The 13,928-nt window shown below is 35.3% G+C and overlaps 1 pseudogene; it reads right to left on the bottom strand.

Moving 5' to 3' along the window:
- Nucleotides 1-1,688: 1,688 nt before the first annotated feature.
- On the bottom strand, nt 1,689-8,571 carry LOC120131692 (annotated as a pseudogene).
- Nucleotides 8,572-13,928: the final 5,357 nt, after the last annotated feature.

Genomic DNA, 13,928 nt, shown 5'->3' with positions numbered 1-13,928 from the left:
CAGGAAGGCGAACTAACTCCCATGTACGATTATAATTCAAAGACTCCATCTCCTCAACCATGGCAGCCATCCACTTGTCATTTTCCTGACTAGTAATAGCACCATGAAAAGTAATTGGATCATCACTGCTAACAGTAAGTGCAAAAGAGACCAAGTTTTCAAAACCCAATATGTTCGGAGGCTTTATATTCGTCCGTCTCACCCTGTCTCTAGCGAGACTATAATCCTGCAAATCAACCGTAGTGGAACCACCAGAAGTCGGTTGAGAAGTTTCTATTTTGTCAGCTGGAAACTGCTTGAAATCCACCACTTTCGTGTCTTTCTTCAGTTGCAACATGGGCTGTTCATTAAAAACAACTCCTCTACTAATCACAATTTTCTTCGCAACTGGATCCCCGAACTTGAATCCTTTGACACCTATCTTGTTACCTACAAAAATGCACTCCTTAGATTTTGCATCATGTTTAGATCTCTCATCAGCAGGTACATGCACATAAGCAGGACAACCAAAAATCTGTAAGTGGTCTAAAGTAACATCAGGACCAGTCCAAACCTATTATGTAACTTTCCTAGCCAATGATGCCCTTGGCGATCTATTGATAAGATAACACGGCATGTTAATAGCCTCAGCCCAGAAGTGTTTGAGAAGCCCCGTATTCAACCGCAAACATCAGGCTCTTTCATTCAAAGACCTGTTCATCCATTCCGCAACACCATTCTGTAGTGTTGTCTTGCGCACTGTAAAATGTCTCTTAATCCCCATGATCCTTACAGAAGTTTAGAAACTGTGAATCTGTGTACTCTGTACCATTGTTAGACCGTAAACACTTAACTGTCTTCTTATCCCTAGATTTGGATATGAAATTTCGCTTCCCAGACCCTGCCTTCTCTGGCTTTCGTCCATGGTCTCGATTACCCTTGACATATAAGCTATCATCTTAAGAGCTTTCCCTTGCGTTCCGCTTCCGCTGGTTGTGAGCCAATAAGGCTACAGTAATCTCCTTAACTTTGATAGTCTCTTTCCCATGTGTAAGAGTTGTCACCATGTGTTCGTAAGAGGGAGGCAACGAACACAACAGAATCATCGCTTTGTCTTCATCCTTAATTTTCACATCAAGTCGAGCCAAATCAGAAATGATTTGATTGAAGACATTCACGTGTTACGTCAAATCATGACCATCCTGCATCTTCAGCCCATACAGCGGCTGCTTTAGATACAGTTTCGTCGTTAAGGATTTGGACATAAACTGACTTTTCAACTTCTTCCAAATTTCATCTGGAGATGAAAAATGCATGAAGTGATACATGACTTCGTCCGCTAAACATAATCGTATGGTTCATGCCGCTCGCTGCCGTAATTCTTCCCAATCTTCCTCCTCCAGCGACGCTAGCTTTATAGGTCGCAAAGCCTTCAGGATCCCTTGCTACGCCCAACAGATCTTTCCCCCTTATTTACCATAATCTAAAGTTACCCTGACCATCGAATTTCGTAACTTCAAATTTGTCTCCTGACATCTTATACCAATTGTTGAATAATCGGGTAAAGAAAACGAAAAGAAACAATAATTTTAACGAGGTTCAGCAATGTGCTTACGTCCTCAGTGCCTTGGGCGACACTAGATTTTTCATTCAATATCTCATAGGTTTTGGTTACATCTCCTTTATAATAAGTAAACTCTGGTACATATTTACAAAAATAACACTGTACCGTACTTAATCTGCCATGTGGTCGGCCGGAAAGTATCGTTCCCTAGGTTCCTGTAAGTTGAAAATATTAGATCCAAGAGAGTCTATCACCCTGATATATATATATATATATATATAAAGGATGTTGAGAAATTTATGGAGTTGAAATTGGCACCTGGGAACATGAGCAAAGAACCAATCCCGAGAATTGTTACTAGTGCCGATAGTATAGACGAGATCGTTGTGACGATAAATCTCTAAGTAACGATCCCACAATCCGTATTGTCTATACCTGTCCATTAAAAAAATACTCGTAAGTTGAAGAAATATATGTGGAGATCTTTAGGCTGAATGGTATGCATGACCAAGAGGTTAAACATAGATTACTTGTCCGTTTCATCGAGGCACAATGAGTTAACAGGCATCGGGTCGGGTTCCGGTATGAAGAACTCGGATGCTGTGCAGTCTGGAATCCCAATTTCCCACAACATAGGGCCATTCCTTGGAGGATCATATCTTAGAGTACCTAAGGTAATCTTGTTTCCTGCATAGGCGTTTATGAAAAAGGATCATGTGATTTCTTGAACCCAATGGTATAGAGAAGTAGAATAACATGGAAATAAATTTTATCTGGTTGAATAGTGAGGTTGAGATCCAATTTGTAGTCTCCAATGAAACAATGGACCCATGAATACAAATTATACAATCCCGGTCAGACATTTTCTATATCGAAACCGCCATTGTTATCGGTTCGAGTCCAAAATTGATAACCCTGGAAACAGAAAAGAACATGACAGAAAGCAGAGGTGTGAATATTCATATACGTCTATAGTTAAGACTTATGATGCAACTTGGTTAACAATATTAACCTTCCCGTCGTGTTGCCGTGATGCTGCATCTCCAGGCGCAGCCAACACCACAAAGGCGGATTACGCCGACACTAATTCCTTATCATTGTACCGGTCGCACAAGTAACTGACCGCTAACCTGGCCTCGTTGTTCAGCATGAGGAAAATCTTTTGATCGAGTGAAATTGTAAGACCAGCTTTCGATTTCTGCACTCAACTAATGGTGCACAAATAAGTGATAAATGAATTAGTTGCTCAATACCATAAATTTAAGATCACCAGACCTTGCTAGTAATGAGAAAACCTGTCTTTGAGCGTCCTTCCACAGTATATTGCAATGATCATTATCGGAAGAAGAAGAATTAAGATAGATAAAAGCAGGACCGAAAACCTTTTTCCAATGCTCACCTTTCTTATATCTTGTGTAGACACCGGTTTTTATCCTCTTTATTTTATTTTGAGCGTTAATATTTAAGTACTTATATTTTAGTCCTATTTTTTGTTTATTTTATTATTAATGTGAGTATTCGATTTTGGCCATAGTATTTATAAATGTTTTAGTTTGGTCACTAATTTAGTGTTTTGTGTATTTTTATGGATGTTTAAATTTAGGTTATGACATTTGAAAATATATCATTTTAGTCATTGCCTTGTTTTGTTTTAATTTGGTCCTCCATGTTTTCGATTATTTTATGTTAGCCTTAAATATTATGTATATGTTATTCTAGTCCTAAATATTTAACATTTACAATTTGGATGCTGGTTTATTTTGTAATTACTGTTTAGTCCTTTTATTTTTTTTCTTTTGTAATTTATCTTTCAAATGTTTCTTTTTTCTATTTAGTCCATTAAGTCTTTGTTTTTTTCATTATTTTGACCTTTAAGTTTATGTAATTACTATTTTAGGACTTAAAGTTTCTGTTTTTGCCATTTTAGTCTTTTAAATTTCAGTTTGTGATATTTGGTCTTCAAAATTTCTATTTTTATTATTCTAGCTTTTTAAATTTCTGTTTGTGCTATTTTAGTCTTTTAATTGTCCATTTTTGCTATTTTAATACTTAAAGTTTTTGTTTTTCTCTATTTTGGTTTTCATAAATTTAAATACATATTTTTTCTATTTGTATTTAGGTTTGTAATATTTATTTGTTCTTGTTTCAGTCCTTCAAATTTCCTCCTTTAAGTTATTAATTTGAAGCAAATTAATTAATATTCAATAAAATGAATCATATTTTAACTTGATATTTAATTTAGGATTTCCATAATTACGATAACGTGTAAGCGACACAGTACCAATTTTGGGCTATGTGGGAGTGTTAATCATTCCCCACGCGTAACCGACTCCCGAACCTGTTTTAATTAAACCTTTGGTAAACGTAGATCAGTTTTAGTCTTAAAAAATGATTTTTCTTAAAATTGTTTTAAAAGACATTTTTAGGTATTCGATCTACCTAACCCAAAGGTCGATGGCGACTCTTTTAAATTTAATCTAAATTAATTCAAAATCGCCCATTTCCCAAACTGTTTTTAAAACAATATTTAATTGTTACACCTAAAAACGGTTATGACATCTTGTCTCGAAATCTTTCTTGGCATAGTGAGCAGTAACAAGCATCTACATCATCGAAGCAATGAAAATTTCAGACAATCAGTTTTAGCTAAATGGAAATTATTGCAAGCTTTTATAATTTATGCATGTTGTTGGCTTGTAAATAGACTTACGCATAGAGAAGTGGCACCAGGATGAGAAGTGAGGCCCTGCTTGTGAGGGCCACCGGCTCTGAACTCAGAGCTTGGTGTGATTATCCAGAAACCGACAGCATCGTCATCGGATATCCATCCATGAAGCTTATTATCGTTGTTCTCAATCGAATATTGGTACTTGTCATCAACCTACGGACCACAATTATCAGGGGACTTCAATAATTGTAATATACAAAGAACAATAATTGTAATATACAAAGAAGCTAAGTTTAGTTCTTTCATGAAAAAAACGAAAATACCTCTCCTTTAAGCTGAGGATCGGACGGATTTGTCAATACGACGGCTTCTTTGAAGGCAAGAGTCTATGAGCGTATTCGATCATATGCACTAGGCATGATCCTTTGTCTGCTGTCTGATAGTGCCATGAACCGAAACCTAATCCAAAATGTCACATGAACCTTTAACATCAATTATTATGAAAAACTGGATCTCATACATACAAGTAGCTATTAAGGGATTCATCTTTGTTTTTACCTGTCTTCGCTAAGCTTGAAAACAATCCTTATGTGGTCCATGCTAGCATCCGGAAAATCATTTTCACGCTCGAAAATACCATACATGTAGAGTCCTGGAACGCCTCGTCGTACTATGAATCTGGAAGAATTAAAATATATAGGCTTAACAATCAATCTTATAACAATATTAAGGGTTATTTGAAAGCAATTGCACACCTTTTGTCAATGTTTAAAGGAACATGCTTGTGATAATCATTGTAGAATTCCATTTTTTGGTGAAGGAAAGCTCTACTATCTCGTCAGTTCGTGTAATAACCTCAAAATGTTCTGTTACTAATCTGCAACAGCATCAAAGATATCGATTAAAGAAACATTGTATAGAGAGCGTGAAACAGGAGAAGGAAGTGAAGAACTTACTTGTCCATGGGACAGTGATCCGAAAAAATGTCCCAGTACCTAGAAATATGTTTCCATTTTATAAGGTTAAAAAACTAAAAAGTGAGGCCACAAAAGTTACATATTAATTAAAAGTAATTCATACCCTCTATCGTCGTTACGATGTCTACCGTCAAGAACAGTATCCATTCCATTATATCTTATTCCAATCAGAAAACCCGACGGATTCTCGATAGTGACATCAACAATTCCATTACGAATTATTACCTGAAAAGAGGTTTCGATTTTCTTGTTTTATTCTCATAAGATATGCTAAAACTTAGAAATTATAAGAGGGAGAATGTGATCTTACATGGTTATCAGTTACACGTAATCCAACACGATGATGTCTATTTTCTCCACCGTTAAAGATTTTTCTGCAATTCAAACATAAAAACATATGTTTTACATAAACTTCGATCCACGATATATTAAACAGAAAAAAGAAAGAACCTGTTTGTTGGGATTTCAGCACAGCAAGCGCAAAGAACAACACAATGATCAGTCGAAACCATAAAGCAGGAGGTGTAGAGCTGCAGCTATTTGCCTTTGTCACATTCTCCATTATTATTTACTGCTACTGTATCTACACCCACGGTAATTCTTAGTTATGTATATATACTATTTGATTATAGTTTGACCATGGCAAGGATTACTCTTAAGAGAAAACTATGTAGTTTCCTGTGTTTTAATTATATTCAGTGTAAACTTAATTGGCGGTAAGTAATTTTTAAGTCAAACACTTTATTTATTTATTTATTTATTTACTTTTAGTTGTTGGTTAATGTAAACAAAAGAACAAAAGGAAACAAATCTTATAATATTCTAAATAAGATTTTATTTTATTTTATGTACATTTTTGGGTGATTGAGATTTTTTATTACGACATGAATTATTTTTTAAGTCAAACACCTTTTTATTTACTTTTAGTTTGTTTAGGTTTCTATATAAAGTTGAAATACGTCAATAGTTTTTTATACATCAAAGAAGTTTTTATTCTCTATTTTATTACATTAATTAACTAAACGTTTCATTAAAGAATTAGTCTTTTAATTATAGTAAAAATTTGTTTAACATAACCATTTGTATATTTTTAATATTAGATATAACCATTTGTATATTTTTAATATTAGATGTTATAATTTGACTCGAATTTGATATAATACAGATTAATAAAGATATAAAGTTAAGAAATAATTATAGAAGATAAAGAATCTAATTTAATTAGAAATGAAAATTCTATTTTCTTTTATGTTCATTAATAATTAAAAATCTACTTTAATTAAAAATGAAAAATCTATTTTCTTTTATGTTTATTAATAATAAAAAATCTAATTTAATTAGAAATGAAAAATCTATTTTCTTTTACGTTTATTAATAATAAAAAATCTACTTTGGGTAGATTTCCTTTTTGGATACTTGTGTTTTCTTTTATCTATGATGGTTGTGTTGAACCATCATAAACTTGAATTTCGTATAACCCCTTGCACTAGGTGCAACACCTATAGATCAAGCATCTGGTACTTGAGAATTCTCCGACTTCGACTAACTCAACCTAATACTCAATATTAAGGATTTAAATTACGGTTGGGAGTCGCTCTTTTGATTATGTTATGTTTATTGTACTTGTCAGTAATAACGGATATTATTATAATTACGGGTATTGCAATAGTACAATAACAATTTATCAAAAGATGAAAAAAGGAAATTTTTTTTGTCAGATGTTCAGTCTTTTAGGAGCATCATGGGATCATTACAATATATCACTTATACTAGACCAAATATCATTTTTCAGTGATTATAAAGTAGCCCAATATATGCAGGTACCATGACGCAATCACTAGATAAATAACAGAAAACTCTGATTATTCTACCTTTGTAGTATACTTATCACAAATCAAAGTTTTCTTTCTGTAATTGCTGCCAAGAAAACACTTTCTTTTTAATGCTCATCTATATGCTCTAGACTCTTGTTATTTTCCTGTATAATTTAAATATAAGCATTTCCAGAATTGACTTGAATCATAATTTTATAGGCATCAAAAAGCTACTTTGAGACATTTTAATAATATTGATTAATAAAATAATGTTTGTAATTATGACTTTGCCTTGATAAGCATCGCATGGGAAAGACTAATTAAACTCAGGCACATGTATGCAAATATGTGACAAAATGGAGAAGCAGAACCAGACATTCAGTGAAAACATTTTAATTTGTCTTTATGACTAAATCCTTCCCAGTAACCGTACAAGTGTTTATACATCAACATAAAATGTGAAATTTTGAACAGGGAAATTAAAAAGAAAAAGAAGCTAGAACTACCTAGAATAACGCTAATCATGTTTAACACCCACATCCATGCTTGAATAAGTTATTGAAGGTTTCTCAGAGCCAGAGGAGACTGATGGTAAGGATACATGATACGTAGGAACAGGCATCTTGACCGGCAGATTAGGCATCGGTGACTCCGAATGAAGAACTTGAATCGCTTGCCTGATCGATGGCCTCGAATTACAATCTGGGAGAGCACACCACAGTCCAACAATCATCAAAGATTCCAATTGCTTTACATCGAAATCCTTGTCCAACTTCCTGTCAACAGCCAAAAGTAGCTCCCCTTTCCCATAAAGACCCCAAATACATTCAACCAATCCCATATCAGATTTTCCTCCAGGATCAACTGATTTCCTTCCTGTTGAAATTTCTAAGAGGACGACACCAAAGCTACAAATATCTGACTCCTTACTAGCCCTACCTGTACTTATGTACTCCGGAGCCAAGTAGCCTAAGGTTCCAGCCAACCCTGTTGTTTTCTGACCTAGCTCATGGTCCATGAGTTTAGCCAACCCGAAGTCACCCAGCTTGACATTGAAACAGGAATCAAGCATTGCGTTGCTTGATTTAATGTCTCGATGCACCACACACTGTTCCCACTCTTCATGAAGGTATAGAATTGCAGATGCAAATCCAAGCGATATTCGGTACCTTACTGGCCAAGTCAGAGGAGCTTTGTTACTGAAGAGGTGGGAATCAAGGCTACCGTTTGGCATGAATTCATAACGAGTATGAACTCGTTCTGATCGTGGAACCAACCAATTAGTTGCACCAGATTCCTGTGTCTCAACTGACTAATGACCTTAACTTCAGTCACATACTACTTTTTACCTTGTCTGGATCCAATTGAAATCCTTTTAACAGCAACCTCCATGCCCAAATCATTAAGGTAGCCCCTATAAACTACGCCAAATCCTCCTTCACCCAACTTCCTATGCTCTGAGAAGTTATTGGTAGCTGAGGCAAGATCTCTATAAGAAAACCTTCTTGGTCCAGCCCCTCTTTCGAGGTCATCGTTAATGCATCCTTCAATATTTCGATATGATCTCATTCTCCTCCAGAACAATAAAAATTGAAATCCGATGCATCCCAGGATTATTAGTACACTGAATGGAACTGCTAGACCAACAATTTTTTGATCCTGTTTGTGTTCTTTCCCTTAGTTGCCTTTCTTTCCAAGCTAGAATTAAATTCCCATGACACAAACTGATGTCTCTCCATGAAGTAACTTAAGCAGCTGAAACCCCTACTGTGGCAGGTTCTGACAGAATTTCAGACAGGTCAATTTGGTGAGAAAGACTAGAATTCGCTTGAGAAGTAGAGTTCTTATAACTCCAAGTGACGCTCAAGTTCCTAGAGTCGTAACGTTTCTCTCGCAAAACCCGTTAGACTTAAAAAATTTAGATTGCGGGGAAACTGGTGAAATATGATTTGGAAAATAATTTGATTTTAGAGTCGTCACCAACCATTAAGTTAGGTAGGTTGGAAATTTTAAACCTAAAAAAATGGTCTGCGTTTTACCAAATATTATTTTTTAAGAGTTCGGGAGCCAGATGCGTGTGGGGAAGGGTGAGCACCACCACAATGCCCAAATTTTGGTACCCAAACGATTATATATTGTTTAAAATATTGGGAATTACAAACTCGAAAATAGATTTAAATTACGATCCTTTTATTCATTTGAATTTATTTAAAAGGTGTGAATAATCTTCAGGAACACACTTCCTTTGTAGTTAGGAGACTTTCCCATAGATTCCCCTTACGAAAACGTTATTTCGCAATTTTCGCAAAGATAAAATAAAATAAAACAAAATAAAAATAAAAAGAAGTGAAAAATACTCGAAATAAATAATCGTGGAACAAAGAGAAATATTGAATACATAACAACATTTATGCGAAAAATCTTCGTAAAGACACATTCCCTTGTAGTTGGGAGATGTTTTCATAGATTCCCCGCACCATGAAATTTTCCAATTTTTATACACACATTCATGAAATTATAACGATCAATAAAACAAAGTTACAAATTTGGGACTAATATACACATTTACAAACATGATAAATTAAAATACAAATAAAATTAGACATGCTTAATAAAATAATGGACTAAATAGTAATAACAGAAATTTACAGGACTAAAACAACAAAAACAGAAACTTAAATGACTAAAAAAATAAAAATAGAAAGTTAAAGAACTAAAATAAAAAATAGAAACTCAAAGGACTAAAATAGCACAAACAAAAACTTAAAGGATTAAAAAGAAAAAAATAGAAGTTTAATGGACTGAAATGGTATTAACATAAACTAAAAGGGTTAAACAGTAATTACAAAATAAACCAGAGACCAAATCACAAATGTTAAATAATACATGCACCATAAATGTAAATAACCCATAAATAATATACATGACTAAAATAAAATAAACCAGAAACCTAAAGGATCAAACAATAATTAATCCAACTACCAAATAGTAACTAAAATACAAGATTTACAAATATCAAGGCCAAATTCGAATATCAAAGAAAATGCATAACACATGAAATCAACGACTAAAATGAAATAATTGCAAATATGGTGATCAAAGTCAAATATGAACAAGAATAACAAAATAAGTAAAATAGGACTAAAATACAAGTAAGGAAACAATAGTGCTCGAAATCAAAGAATATAATTTTATTTAATGGCTGATACATGAAATTACAAAGGAAGAGGACTAATAATGCAATTATCCCTCGCACTAAAATCACGCAGAACCCCCTAGCAAAATAGTGTCGTTCGGGGAGTTATATTTAAGGCCAAAATAAGGCCTAAAACTAACCCATCCCTCATTTTCTTGCTTTCAAAATAAGAGAGGAGAGAGGAGAGAGGAGAGAGGAGAGAGGAGAGAGGAGAGAGGGAGAGAATCATAATTCTCTCAACTCTCTCACCGAAACAAAGAACGACCATGGTGGCCGGCGAGGTCCAGGACGTGGTCTACAGCGACGCACGGTGGCCGTTCGACGGCTGAAGAATGCCAACCGACCCCCAAAATATTTCTCTCTTCACACTCAACCCAAAACCCGACCCACCTTTACCTAAATCCCTACCCTAGATCTAACGATTACCTTTCGAAAGATATGGAAAATGGTGACCTCTCGGCTTCCCAATGAACTCTAAACCAAGGTATGACTCTTTCCTCTCTATTTTCTTTTTGTTTTCTTTTATGTTCGAATCGTTCTCTCCATTTTTCTTTTTTCGTGTTATTTGTTTTCGGTTTTTTTCCTCTGGGTTCCCCGAATATCTCTCCATCTCCTCTTTGTTTTTTCTCTCCCTAAACCCCCTTCACAGAATAGTTCCTTTGTCTTCTCTTTCTTTTCTATTTTTATGTTGATCTCTGTGATTGGTTTTTGATGTATTGCTACTGCCCGAGGAAATAGGGCTTGAGTGCTCTTGATTTGTAGACCCGATTTTCCTTGGGATCTCTTGTACTTGCCTTTTATTTTTTATTGATTTTCTCTGCTTTTTTCCACTGTTTGATGGGTATGGTTGTCACTGTAGGTACATGCGACTAACGTCAGAGGCTGTCGGGGGTGTGGCTAGGCTCATGCGTCGGAGGGAGAGAGCTGTGAGGTCCACGCATGGCTAAGGGAAGTTGGAGAGTTAATCAGCGGCGGTATCTGCTAAAGGGTTTGATGTATTTAGGGTTTAGAACCCTAATCTAAGTCCCTTTGGAGTGTTGGATCAAATCTGATCCAACGACCATGGAGAGAGGTGGCTATCTGCCAATGTAAAAACCATAATGGGTCTAGGTTTGGTCTTGGGTCGATTCAGATCGGGTTGTTAGGCCAGTTCGGGTTGTAATATGGGTTCCAATCGGGTAAGCTAGGTGTTGGGCGCTAGCTGTTAGGTTTTCTCACTTGTAATGGGCTTCGGGTTGGCCTGGGTTGGGCCTTTGTAATGTAGTGGCCCGCAAAATATTGTAAATATATTAATAATAATAATAATAATAAAAAGACCCAGACAAAAATGGGTGTCTACAATTGTCCCTCTTTTTACATTCTTATGTTAACAAGAATAGGGAAAAGTCAAAAAAGACAGTCAGTTTTTGCTCCGTTCTCTTTTTTTGGGTTTAAAATTTGATGTGTTTGCTGTTGGGGATGACACAACTCATAGGCGATGAAGAGGTCTGGTCGTCTAAGGGTAACTCGACTCTTACGTGATGAGGAGATCTGGTCGGGGGATGACACGACTCATACGTGATGAAGAGTTCTGGCCATCTTTAGGAAGGGTGATAACACAATTCCTACGAGATGAGGACGGCTGGTTATCTAGGGTGACACGGGTCCTACGTGATGAGGAGGTCTGGTCGGGGGATGACACGGTTCCTTAGCGATGAGTATGGCAGGCCATCTTTAGGGATAATGGTTTCAAGAGAAACTGACTCAAAGATGATGCTTCAAGAGAAGCTCTCTCAATAGAGACAAAATTCGTTTCAAGGAAACGACTCAAAGATGGTTTTGTTTCAATAGAAACAGACTCAAAGATTTTGTGTTTCCAAAGAAACTGCCTCAAGGGAGAAAATTTGTTTGAATGGAAACGATCTCAAAGATGTTTGTTTTGTTTAAAGGGAAACAGACTCAAAGATGGTAAATTTTGTTTCCAAAGAAACAGACTCAAGAATGTTTCTCAAAAGAAACTGTCTCTAGAGACAAAGTTTGTTTCAAAGGAAACAAACTCAAATATATTTTTCTCAAAATAAATTGTCTCAAGAGAGACAAAAAATTGTTTCCAGAGAAATAAACTCAAAGATTTTTTTAAAAGAAACTGTCTTGAGAGACAAAATTTGTTTCAAGTGAAACAACTTAAATGATATTGATAATCTTCTTGTTCCTGCTGGTGGAGAAAAGGCCTTCAGAAGACCTGATCGTTTGTATCAGGATGCTGAATCCCCAAAGATGCTCCAATATCCGATGTTGAATGATTCAAAGATGCCCCAATATTCGATGTTGATTGCTTCAGCACTGATTCTAAGCACAGGCTTTGTGTCTGAGAGCCATATGTCAACTACCAAGATCCACTCCAGAGAGATTGTCTTGTTTGAAAAGCGGTTTTCTTCTTCTTTTTTTTCAAGAGTCTAAAAATATCAGTTAAACGAGTTCTGAAAAATTAATCAAAGCTTTTGAAAATATTGCCCCTTTCTAGGTTTCATAATTGAGACAAATTACAAAACAATGGTTCATTAGATATCAAAGAATTAATTACACTGTTAATCATTCAATAAATTATAGTTATTTGACAAGTGTCAAGATCAATGATATCTTTGAGAAATGGTTTAAGTAAGGAGAGAATAAAATGTCTCAGGTTGTTATTTTTGGTCAAAGGTATGGTGTTCTCATTTATTTGATGTTCATTGTTTCTAATGGAGTAGCTTTTGTACTAATCTATTGGAAGTGTTCTCTGACTCCCATCTCTCACGATCTCTCGGGTTGTGCGATGCCTTATCAAGGGATTTATGCGATCGCCTCTTATGCAATAGTTGTATAGTCTTCATTTTCCACCAGAGTGTACTCTTGAAAACCTCGACCTGAGACAAGTTGTTTCCTTGCCCCATAAAATGTTTTCCCAAAAATTGGCTCCCTTTGTCCTAGCTTCGATCTTGAGTTTCGGAGAGATATTCGTTGAATTCCAAGATACTTCCGAAGAACTTATCTTGTTTGAAAATATTTTTCTTCCTTTATTTTCAAAAATTTGAAAAACATCAAAAGAGTTTTGAAAAAATATTGCCTCCTTCTAAGTTTCACAATTGAAACAAATCATAAACAGGAGTTCATTGGATATCAAAAGAATCAACTCTTTTATTCTTTGATAGCTGCAAATCTTTGACAAATACAAGATCTAAAGGTTGGTTTCGAGGTTAGCTACCTAAACTCTAATGTTTGTTTCATAGATTCAATCACCTTGAAGATCATGACATGCCCCTCTTTCTTGATTTGACATTTTGATTGGAGGCAGAAAAAATGTCACAACTATCATAGTCAATTGCTAGACTTTTTAGAACACTTTTGTTTTAGTTCTCTGAAATCTTTCATTTGTTCATGCTTCATAGACTCCTCTAGTCAAGGTAATGCAAAAGTATCGGTCTAAAAATGAGATTTCTTAGTGCTCGTGTGAAGTTGACTATAACAGGTGTTCCTCAACTCCCTTAATCCATATTCACCGAAACTGCTTATTTAGTAAATTTGATTTTATTTGCCAATGTTTGGCTAGCTGAATCCAGCTTTATTGTACATATATTTTATAATTTTCTTTCTCAGGCTAGCTGAAGGATTCATGTCGTCACAAAGTCTTTGACTTGACAACCACAGTGGAGCAAACACCGAATTTCCAAGTACCCGATCAATGTCATGGTTTGAATGTAATCTATTCATA

The sequence above is a fragment of the Hibiscus syriacus genome, unplaced genomic scaffold (genome assembly GCF_006381635.1).
Source record: "Hibiscus syriacus cultivar Baekdansim isolate YM2019G1 unplaced genomic scaffold, ASM638163v2 tig00001707_pilon, whole genome shotgun sequence".
Lineage (NCBI taxonomy): Eukaryota > Viridiplantae > Streptophyta > Magnoliopsida > Malvales > Malvaceae > Hibiscus > Hibiscus syriacus.
This window is presented reverse-complemented; position numbering and strand designations above follow the sequence as displayed.